The sequence below is a fragment of the Limulus polyphemus genome, unplaced genomic scaffold, assembly GCF_000517525.1.
Source record: "Limulus polyphemus unplaced genomic scaffold, Limulus_polyphemus-2.1.2 Scaffold1026, whole genome shotgun sequence".
Taxonomy (NCBI): Eukaryota; Metazoa; Arthropoda; class Merostomata; order Xiphosura; family Limulidae; genus Limulus; species Limulus polyphemus.
The window spans coordinates 232,284-244,078 of record NW_013666636.1 but is presented as its reverse complement, the minus strand read 5'-3'; the positions used below and the strand labels follow the sequence as shown (position 1 = coordinate 244,078).

The 11,795-nt window shown below is 30.2% G+C and overlaps 1 protein-coding gene across 2 annotated transcripts in view; it reads left to right on the top strand.

Moving 5' to 3' along the window:
* Positions 1-1,278: 1,278 nt before the first annotated feature.
* LOC106461763 (protein transport protein Sec24C-like) overlaps positions 1,279-11,795 on the top strand; it is a 56,704-nt gene continuing 46,187 nt past the window's right edge. Inside the window, exons 1-2 of one of the 2 annotated variants that reach the window (XM_013921611.2) lie at positions 1,279-1,353; positions 10,601-10,637. The gene's annotated coding sequence lies outside the window, so the exon portion shown is untranslated. The remainder of the gene's footprint in view (positions 1,354-10,600; positions 10,638-11,795) is intronic. The other variant, XM_013921612.2, reaches the window with a different exon arrangement.

The window sequence follows — 11,795 nt, the reverse complement described above, 5'->3', positions numbered from 1 at the left end:
CTTAAATTCAACAATACTCAGTTCAATTACACACTCTCTGACTGCAGTTCAATTACTCATTACACTGTCCCCCGTCACGTTGTGAACGTCTTATATATACAAGACTAACACATGTCTAGTAAATGCTAGGGCATTCATGAAGGTTCGAGAAAGACGTGGCGTGATACTGGTCACGTGACCTCGCTGACGCAACAATATCATATTGTTACGTTTCTGGTCGTTTGTTAATTTTCCGTAGAAATTCTTTCCGATAAACTTCAGCGATACAAGTCCTTTCTTAAATAAAACTAGTTTATTCTTTCTCAACTCAACTTTGCAATACACTTAATTTCCACAATTACTTTAACTTAAACACACGCTATAATTCACAACGATTCACGCAATTTACTTATGGTCACTACCGAGCTTGACTCAATTGTCCCTCTCTGTCTGTCTGTCTGCAATTCTATTCTCGCCGTCACTTTATTTGCCGGCTTATATACTCTAAAAGCGTACATCCAGATTACACTCGTCTCTTCGTGAATCTTCTAGATACTCTTCACGTGTTACTAGCGTCACATGACTTCCGCTGTCGTAACAATATTAATGCATCTTCTAACATCTTTATTCTCGCTTTTACATAAAAAAATATTTTCGACTTTGTATAATCTTCAAGAAGGCTTGTTTGTAATTAAGCACAAAGCTACACAATGGTCTATCTGTGCGCTGCCCACCACGGGTATCGAAACCAGGATTCTAGCGTTGTAAGTCCGCAGACATACCGCTGTGCCACTGGGGGGCTTCAAGAAGGCAAACAAATGATTAACAGTGCTCACTAAATCCGAATATTGCCTTATGCGACTATAAGGTTTAAATTGAAGACACTTTCAGGAATGTCATCTAATTATACATTTGGTTTTCTTTGCTTCTTACATTATCACTAGAATTCACAAGAATGAGGTACACCGTGAATTGTCAATTAATCAATAAGTATTTCACGAATTGATATGCATATTTCTATATATATATATATACATTTAATTCAAGTCCTTACTATTTCTTGTTTTTTTTTCTCAAAAAATAACGAGCAGTATGATATTTAAAAGACAGCATAATGTAGAATACAATGTATATTTCGAGTTACAAAAGTATTTTTAGAGTTTAAACATAATTATATATGCCTTTGTTTCAATTCTATTATATGAAGTTCCCTTTTCTTATGAAAGTGTTTAAATGATTTGCTATCGGCCCCTGGTATTCAAATATACAAAAACTCAAGAATTTTGACGCTTGCGCAAATATCTACCTTACGTGGCAGAGGATAGTTTGTGAACGAAGTGTTGGCAATTGGATGTTAAATTCATTATTGACTTGGTAAGGTCATTGATGAGAGTTTATTTGTTATATCATATGCATGGTATTATTAATATTATATGTGGCTAATTTGTTTTATTTTTGTTTTCCTTTTCACAAATTATATTTCTTTAAACTTAAGGTTAAGCCTATGTCAGTGACGTGTTCTATTTCTTCTTCCTAATCTTGTATAAGTATAACTCTACATTTACCAATACTATAGTAGTAGTATTACTAGTTTAAGTTTGAAACTTATTTCCGATAGTGAAACAGTGAAAGTAATACTAAAATTAACGCCATTAACAACACGTTATTAAAAAAATGTAAATATTGTAAATATTAATTTATAATATGATTGGAAAGCCCGTAACATGTATGTAAACAGTTTAATTTGTTTCACCATATTAATAATCAATACTGTATCCTGTAGGCAACGTAGTTCTGGTTAATTAATTAATTAGTGTGGGTTAAGTTATTTCTAAATGGTGATAAGAAGCGTCAAAAACAATTTATTTTTAGTAAAAAGCCAGCAACATGAGGGAGGCTAAAAGCTTTAGAACAGTATCGTACTGAAAAACATCAAAATACTTGATATATTTTGTTTTTAACAAATTAGATAATATTAAGACTACAACCCATGTTGCTCACATTAAATGAATGAAATAAATGCCTTTATGCTTCTCTTCTTTTCATTTCTTCAAACTAATTAATAAGGTTGTAGTGTTGATGTTCTCAATCTTATGTTGTCTCAGTCATTTCCATTACAATTTGTTTTGTGTAAATAATTATTCAGCATTTATTTTTGTGTGTTAATAAGGCATTATCCATTAGCAGCACTCTGTAATATGACTTACTCATTGTTAAAACTGTTTTTAATTTAAGTTTAGTGACTAGCGTATTACATGTAGGTCATGTACATGGATTGTAAACTTGTAACTGATTTGATGAAGCATTTTAGAGTTGCTTTTATTCTAAATTGAATTTTCTGCTAAATAACCAATTCTTACACAGTTGCAAAACAAGCATTTTGATTGTGTTAAGCTTAGTAGATTCAACCAAAAACTATTGATTTTCTCCAAAACAACAATGAAATCTTGATTTGTTTTCTTGCAGCAACTTGATCAAATTGTCAGTATTGTAGAAGCTCAGCTCCTTTGACCAATAATGTGTTAATATGGCCCTTAGGAATAATATGAATATTTACTGTTTAGTAATTAATTTAGATTAACAATAAAAGTAAGATGTGTACTTAAAGAAAACTAAAAATCAACTTGGCTATCATTATAGCTAATTAAATATACTGTCTTTTATTTCTACTTGTGAAGACAAAAACACAATGTTTCATCAGTTGGGTACCATTGCTTTTAATATTTTCAGCCATAATCCCAATAATACTAGTGAGGTTTGGCCAGCTAGATTAGTGAAACAAATGAATTATGTATGTTAAAGGGAAATAAGTGGCTAGAGATATGTACTGGACCTTGATTTTTGTTTGCTAAAGATCCAGTATGTATATTCCATTACTACTTCGTGGGTAATTTTTCAAAGTATAAAGCATGAGACTGCACATTGACGAGAGCATTTTATAAGATATTCTAGATGCCTGCAGATAAATAGAGGACAACTGAAAAGGTCTTTGAAAAAAAATCTTACTTGTGTAATTAGACATTATCTTGATACATTATTAGGCTACATGTCATACAAATCATTTCAAAAATATTGAATCAGACATTATTGTATTAAATCTATGATTAAATGATTACTGGATGCTATGTTTTAAATAAGTAATAGCACATTTCACATATATCACACCCATCCTAGCACTTTTGTGATAATTCTTTGACATGTGTCATTGGATTAGTTATAACCAGTAGAAAGATAATTAAACTCACTGCTTTACTTATGAGGTTAGTTTGTTCTCAGAATTAGTTTTAAATTATTCTGTATCAGTTTATCTCAGAAATTGCCTTGATCAGGTAAGAAAATTATTTTTAATGTACATATTGCTTTTTAGAAAGTGATTTACATTGTAATAGTTTTAGGACATTGTTTTTTGTTGAGTGTTAATATTTTGTGTTCTAAATTGCATACTTGTGTAAAACATTAAGTTCTAGCAACTTCCCTACAAAAGTAGGGCTAACTTTAATCAAGACTTCTTAGAGCAAGAAAGTATGATACCTACATCCAAATACTAGGTTTCTTGTCTTATATATTTTTTATTTATTGTTATAAAAGTAAGTAAAATGTAAAATTAAAAGCATATTAGGTTAGATCAGAAAAATTAAATGAAAAAGATTAAATAAAAATATTCAATAGCAGAAGTTTGTCTCACAAATGCAGCATGCTAGTAACTCAATATACTTGTTTACACAAAGCTTTTCCACTGTGATGATATGCTTCAGCACTAACCTAATTGACAGTAAAGCAATAAACCAAATGATCAGATTTGAATTATATTAGTTTTGGCTGTGCAAACAAATGGTGTGTAGTTTAGATTTATTATGCATATATATATATATATATATATATTGTATGTGTGTGTGTGTGGTGGCTACAAAACAGTCGAATGAACTGAGCCTGTATACAGTGTTAGAGTAGTGAAAATAACAGATTTGTTTAGAATGTTTTAGAGGTTATATTTATGAAATTTGAAAATCTTAAAATGGAAGTATTTTTAATCTTAAAATAGATCACTTTGCACACAGACTAGTCAGAATCTGACTTCGCAAGTTCACAGACAAATGTTTAGTGAGAATGTTAAGTTAAAAACTCTAATTTTTTATGTACAAAAATACTTGTAATGCTTACTAAAAGCTTGCCAAATTTCATAAAGATACATTTATTACATTAAGATTTATAGTATGTATAGTTTAATGGTTACATTGAGGTTGCAAGGTTGGTTAAAATGGCCAAATCAACTCCACAGGACATAAACCCTCTCCACATTGGTCAAGGGTCAAAGGCCATGTCAATGTTTGTTGACTCTCATTCAAAATTTTGTTGAAGTACAATTTTATGAATTTATTTCAATAAGTTTCGTATCAAATTTTAGATTATAATACAAATTTTAGTATTATACATTATTTAATTTCTTAATTTGAAAGTAAATATAAAAAAAAACACACCTAAACATCAACTTTTGTGTGTTATGTGGTATGTTGAATACAGCACAATATGTCGTAATACAAAGTCTGTAGTTTCTTATGAATTAGCAACTCATATTACTGATATTGACGAGCTCTAATATAAAGTAACAACCTCTTATCTTTTCTATTTGCTAAGATATTGCTCATGTACTAAATCAAACACAGTGGTCCTGCCCACCTCTTTCCATTTTTGGAAACTTCCTCATATGCAATTACATCTGTCTATGATGTGAATAGCCAATTGAAATCTTAGAATGTCCCCCTGGTGGCTTTCTCAGCCATTTTCAAATATTACATCAACTCATTCTTTCGATACAAGACTTCAAGTTGGTCTTTCCTCTGCTCAAAATTTCATATTTTTTTAGACCCAAATAAAGCTTAGTTACTGAGCTTGATAAATTGTAGTGGAATCCTATGGTGTGGATGTAGTTATTTGTGATTTTTTCGTTATTTCAAATGTATGTATAAAACCTAAAAAATTATTTCATTTCACATCCTCCACGTGCAAAAGTGTATAAGACTTAACAACTGATGGCAAGCAGTAAATAAGTACAAAGACCATAACTAGAAGATATAATTGTTTGCTATCCTTTATTTACTGTTCTATGTTTTAAGAAAAATAAATTGAATAACTTGTTTGTAAATAGTAATAATGTATATACATTTATAATGTATCATAACTGAAATGGGACTGTATTTTACAAAATACCAGTCCACTAAAACACAGCCAAGACAGGTCACTTTGTAAAGGTTCAGTTTTATATTATTGGATACGGTAACATGGGTGCACATGGGATGCTAGCCAGGCACGGCTGAAAGGTTAATATAATGACAATAATATATATATATATAAATGTATAATGTTATGACATTTAAGCTATTTAGAATAAACATATATGTTTTTGAGTTATAATTTGTGGTCATTCTAGAACAAAAAAGCATAATTTATATTTATTTCCCAATTTTTTATGGTGGTTACAAGATCGGTCAAATCTATCAAACCCATACAGAGATTTGATAGTAAAAATAAGTTAAAATATAAAGTTTTTTCTAAAAAAATGGTTGATAATTATCTATAAGTTATAAGATTTTGCATGCGAAATTTGAAAATTTTCTGATGCATAAAAGCATTTTTAATCTTAAGATGAAAATTACTTTGCACGTTGGATAGGCAACATGCGAAAAGAAAAAAGGCATGAGAAAAACATTACTTAAAAACCTTAAGACTTAATACCAAAAATCGTATATTTTGCGTATGAGAGCCTTGTAATGTTTACTGATAATCTGCCAAATTTCATGAATACACGCTTGCTAAATTTAAAAGTTATAGCACGAAAATTATAACAAGCAAAAAATGGTTATGGGGTTGGTCCCAGGGTCTGAGCCAGTGCTGAAAGGGTTAACTACGGTTGAGCTGCACTGTCATATACTTGGGACCTACAAAATATTCAATTAATGTTAAGTATAGCCATCCAAGGTAGATCTAGAACCTGTAACCCAAATCTCTCGATATAAATGTAATAGTGAGAATTACTGGATCTTTAGTAAAGAGAGGTCAAGTTCTGTTACTGTATTTATTTTTTTTTGCCTTGGCCTGGTGGAAGAAAAACAAAAAATGTTGCCCTATCTTACACTGATTCATCTGTTATATAATGAAACAGGCAAAGTATTTTGAATAAAATATATTATTACATTGTAATATTATTGTGATTAGAAAGAAGTCTTACTTAAGTAAAGGTAACACAAATGTGAATTTCAGGAATGTTAGATATAGAAATGCATATATAAGTGGCTTGTTTCACTTTATAGTTACCATATTAATGTATTACAAGTTTTTGTTATCTGTCATTACTGCAAATATCACCAAAACAAAACTTAATTTGATAAGTATGTTAGATAGCATGTTATTTCTAGAACATTGCATGGATATTTATATTGTATTTATGAAAGCTTCCTTCTACAATTTTCAAAAAATTTTGAGAGAAAAATATCATGAATAGGAGGAATGTTAATTAAGCTTGGGAGGTTTTTCATATTTTGACTAAATTACATGAAGCTGAAAAGGAATGTATTCTTATCAAATTTTGCATTACAACCAAAAACTTTTTATTGACAGATTAAAAGAGAAATTAATTATTTATCAATGAAAAACATTTAGCTTAAATGAAAATTAAAAGATTATTGAACATTCTTAATGAAGGAAAAGTTTTAGATTGTTTTGGGAAAGTTGACAATTAGAGAATGAAATAAACAGGTTGTGTAAGGTAGTTAATATGATTAAGGAAAGAAGTAAAATCTTAGATAAATTGTTTTTAAGAATGGAAAAAGAGGAAAAATACTTGGTTTACTAAAAGATGCACAACAGTTATGTTCATAGTGTATATTGAAGCTAATGTTAATTGGAATGAAATATCTGAAAAGTTAAGCAGGTGGAAAAGAACTGCTTGGGAACTTTAAGGATAGGAATTGTTGAGTAACTCTTTGGAAATTTCTTTCATGTGTCATAGATTTTGAAGCATACAAAATTAATATTTGATGACAAGGAACCCACTTTGAGGCTAATAATGCTTGGAGACGGCTTGAATGGGTAGTGAAGAAAACTTTAATACAAGTTTAACATAAAAGCAAATGTACAACGTTTTGACAAGGTTTTGTCATCATAACAGGTGATTTTTTTAGATTAAGAATTAAAATGATTGTTTCCATTATCATTTAGTAGCTGCTGAAAATTTAATTTATATAGAATTAGCATGTAACTAGGCCTGGTGTTGACCACAGTTGCAGAACTAGTAATAATATTGGTATTAATTAATAGAAGTATATTTTAATGTTAGATTTATCTGCAATTTAATGTGTGAACTATCAAATAGCTTAATTTGAGCTAATTGTACAAGTATTGGATGGCTAAATAGATGAAGGATAATAATTAAGACTAACAAAACCTTGTTATGTTTAAAGATAGTACAGGAATAAATGGAATGGAGTTTATAAGGTTTAATAGGTGCCAAGATTGGAGAAGTTTGAGAATTTTGTCTTGATTGTGATTTTCATGAGGCTTAGAAAGACAGTACTCTTTATTTACAGAGCTTACTTACTTTAGGATAAGTAAGAAATAGCTTTGAAGAAATATCAGATCTGGAGCAGAACTCAAGGATGGAAAACAGGAAATGAATAGTGTTAGGGTAAAAGTTGCATTCGTGGAGGGTAGATTGAGAATTCTGAGTTTACAAAGGTGTACAGTAGTAGAAGAGTTAAAAGCTTTAGTGGCAGGTTCAGTTGCCATTCATATAACCTTTAACACATTTGAACATGTGGCTGCTAGCAATGAAGATGATGATGGTCAGGAGGTATATATAAGGGAGGACTCTCAATGATACTGATGGTTATTTGCATTCAGAAGCATAAAAAATGTAGAGCAACAACTTGACAATTGATAAAATAAAATAAATTATAGAATGTGTTGATATTCTGGACAGAAAAGTAGAACTATTTTGATACTCTAAGTTGTAAGTTACTTAATAGGGATAACTTTTTTTTTTAAAAAAAGGGAGGAAATGGGAATTAGTTTTGTTTTATATAAAGGTAAAGCTGCAGCCAGTTCAAACAGGAAAAAAAAGTCAAATATATCTGGGTGATTGACATGGTTAACTGGTGTAATCAATTATCTATGAGCATCTGTTACTTTCATGTCACAAAAATAATCAACTAACCAAAATTAGCATTTCCAATTATTATCATCTTCAATTAATTCCAACTATCCAAGCCTCATGTTAGAATAATTGATTAGTTAAATGCAATAACTTGATGAGCCTGACTAATAATTAGTTATTAAAATCCACTAATCCCCAAGCTATATAGTTAAGAGGTTGAATCTATTATGGGCTATGATACAGAATTTTCAAGGAAGAAAATTTTTAATTGTCAACTGTTTTAGGCTACCCTGTCAAACAGATGATATCCATGAGACTTGGGCTGTTGCAGGTTAGAATATTAATGCAATGAATATGGGAGACTGACTTAGATACATAGATTAGAGTCAAGTAGTGAGGGAGCAAGGTTTTTTGAGGTTTCAAGATTAAAGGAGAAAATCTGAGATAAGTAACATGAATTTAAGAAGTTTAAATTTAAAGCTGGGATGGAAGATGTGCAGAGCTCTTAAAAATCTAAGGATTTGGTTAAAACAAGAAAATGTATGAGAAACAATTAATGGAAAATGTTAAAAGTAGTAGCGAAAAGTTTTTCTAAGTACTTCAAAGTTAAGTAAACTGTTAAAATGGTAATTTGGGACTTTTAAGTATGCCAATGGTAAGCTTTTTGTTTAGTGAGATGATTGAGCTTTTAGATTGTTTCCCTGTTTTTACAAGATAGGATGTTAACCATATTTTTGAACCTGTGGGAAATACAGTGATAGGCCAAAATTCTCTCAGTATTAATTCTCTGTTGGTGAATAAAAAGTGCCAGGACCTAACTGCCTTTCCTGATGCTTTTAAAGGAAGTCAGGGATCGAATATTAGTCTTTCATTCTTGATAGGTCAGTTGACAGTGGGTATGCCTGAGGACTGGAAGGTTGCTAATATTACTCAAATTTACTCCTATTTTTAAAGACTTGCATTGTTCTGGAAAATATAAGCCAGTTGCTCCTACCAAAGGTACCAACCTGCACCAGACACAAAATTTATTTAATTGTCCCCCACAGTGATGGGTTGTGCGTGTCATTCACCGACAGCTGTAAAGAGGAAAATTAAAATGCTGTAAAGTTTGCTGAAAAATATGAATAAATAAAGTAAGGAGTTTCATGGTGATCAGAGGTTGGGAAGTTGGAAAGGTTTTATGACAGGTATAGGTTTCTGTAGCGGGAAAAATAGTTTTACAAAATCATTGAGTAAAATATGATTTCACTTAAAGAAAATCTTACCCTTTTTTTAACATCTATTTATTTTTTTTATTTATTTTTTCAGGAGAAAAGAAGAATAACAGTTAATCTTACTGCTAATTTATAAGATTAGCAAAAGGATAAGTAGGATAAAGATCTCTAATTTGTTTGTGCTCAACTAGGAAGAGAAAAATATGAGAGGGTCACAAATTTTAAAATTAGTAAAAGATAGGCCTCCAGTTAAAAAGGTTTTGTTTTTTTTAGTAGGATGATTGTCTTGGGAACTGAGTTGCTGTCTGCAATAATAAAAGTGGGCACCTTACAATAGTTTAAGAGGTAAATTAATGATCTGCTTAAAAACTTAAAGGATGGGTTTAAGTTTTTTTTTTCTTAGAGGTGAGTGTGTTGAACAGCCTTGAAGGACCAAATGTTTGCATGTTGTCTATATGTTAAGTTCATCTGGAACTGTCTGGAGAAAACAGTTGTTTATATATATTTTGGACTTTTAGTATTGAAAGACAGGCAAAGCAATTAAGCTTTGTTTAAAAATTGAAATGAAAGACAGCTAAGCTTCAATTTATAAGATTTTTGCTTTTCTGCCTCAATTATTTGGATGTTTAAGGTTTTTGCATCCGTGTATTAATTGTATGTGCTCAAGGTGCGTCCATTGGACCAACCGCGTATTGGAGAAGTAATATTGTCTATAGTTCTGAATTTAGGAAGTGTATCTTCACAAAAATCTGATATGTAACTAAAGCTTTTGTACTAAAAATATATTATGAAGAAGCAGCATGGAAGATTTTTTTTAACCTCAAAAAACATCAAATTACTGTAAGTTAATTCTTAAAAGAGAGCCAGTAATAATATTTGTCCTTAAAGAGATTAAGGGGACTTTATTATGGAAGAATGGAAAGGCAAAAGATGTTACTTTTTTTTTTAATGAAGAAATTGTGGTAGGGATGTATAACTGAAGGGTTGGGATCATCTATTGTTGAACAAGTTGGTGTTTTAGTAAAGATTCAAAAATTCTTTGAGAATAACGGTAAATGATGTTATTCTTAAGCCATAAAGAATCTTAGTAGATAAACACTGAAAACTTTGTTTTTTATGCCTTATTTTTTAACTAGTGACTCTTGGCATGGTTTTAGAATTTTTTTGTATTTGTCTTACTGGTGTATTTTGGAATTTTTAAATAAGGCCTTTTTGGATGATGGCATGTAGGTTGATGTTGTATACCTTTTACTTTCAGAAAGCTTTTGATGAGGTGCCTCGCAAGAGATTAATTGGTAAGTTGGGTTCTTGTGGAATAAGTGGAAAAGGTAAAAAGTATAGAAAATTTACCCCATGAATTAAGCAAAGGGTTATGATAAATGGAATTTTTTTTATTTTATGAGAACGTAACTAGCAGTGTCCTTCAGGGCTGTTTTGGGAATTATATTAAGTTTTTATGTCATCAAGATATATTCTTAGTTGGTAGTATTTCCTAATGATACAGTTTTAGTGATTAATTTAAAATATGGACAATAAAATAAGACAACTGATGCAATGGATAACATTTACACATTTCAGACTGTGCTTAATCCATCTTCATTATGTTTGAAAGAATAAAAGATACACGCACTGATTTTTTCTACTAATGCAATAACAAGTTGACAAAATAAAAGTTCAACATTAAACTTATGTAAAAACAGTATGCTGAAAAAAAATTAAGTGAACAGAATTAGTAGGTTGCAAACCAGAGTGAGTTAAAATTTTAATTTTAAGGATTTCGGGATGATTTTTATTATTTCTTCGATGAGAAATTCAGTATCTGATTTACCAGTGGCTAAGATTTTAAATTTGTTTACATTGATAATGTGATTAGTATCTTGTTTGTGATTTTGGATAGCAGTTACAAAAATTTGGAAGTAAGTACCAATCTTTAAGGGCACTCCAATGTGTTCTGGCAAATAATGCAAGATAAGTAGTTTCATTGTAGGTGGCCTTACTGGGACCACAAGTGTAATTATATGTAAATGAAGAATACATAGATGTTGGGAGGTGATCTTTCTGTTGCAATAAAGTTACTATTCAGAAAGAATGATAATAAATCTTGGTGGGACTTTAAAGTAAAATTGAAAAAAATGTTAATTTCTTTAAGTAGGGATTTTTGTTTCATCATGGGCTTGGTCCCGAGAACCGACATTGTAACTATTTTTTGCTTGTTATAGTTTTCATGCTATAACTTAAATTAGTAAGTGTATGTTAACAAAATTTGGCAGATTATCAGTAATATTACAATGTTTCATACACACAATATTAATTTTTTTTTTTATTAAGTCTTAATGTTTGTAAAGCAATATTTTTCTTATGCTTTTTTTTCTTTTCGCATGTTGCTTATTCAACATGCAAAGTATTTTTCATTTTATGAATAAAAATACTTTTATGCATCAGAAAATTTTCAA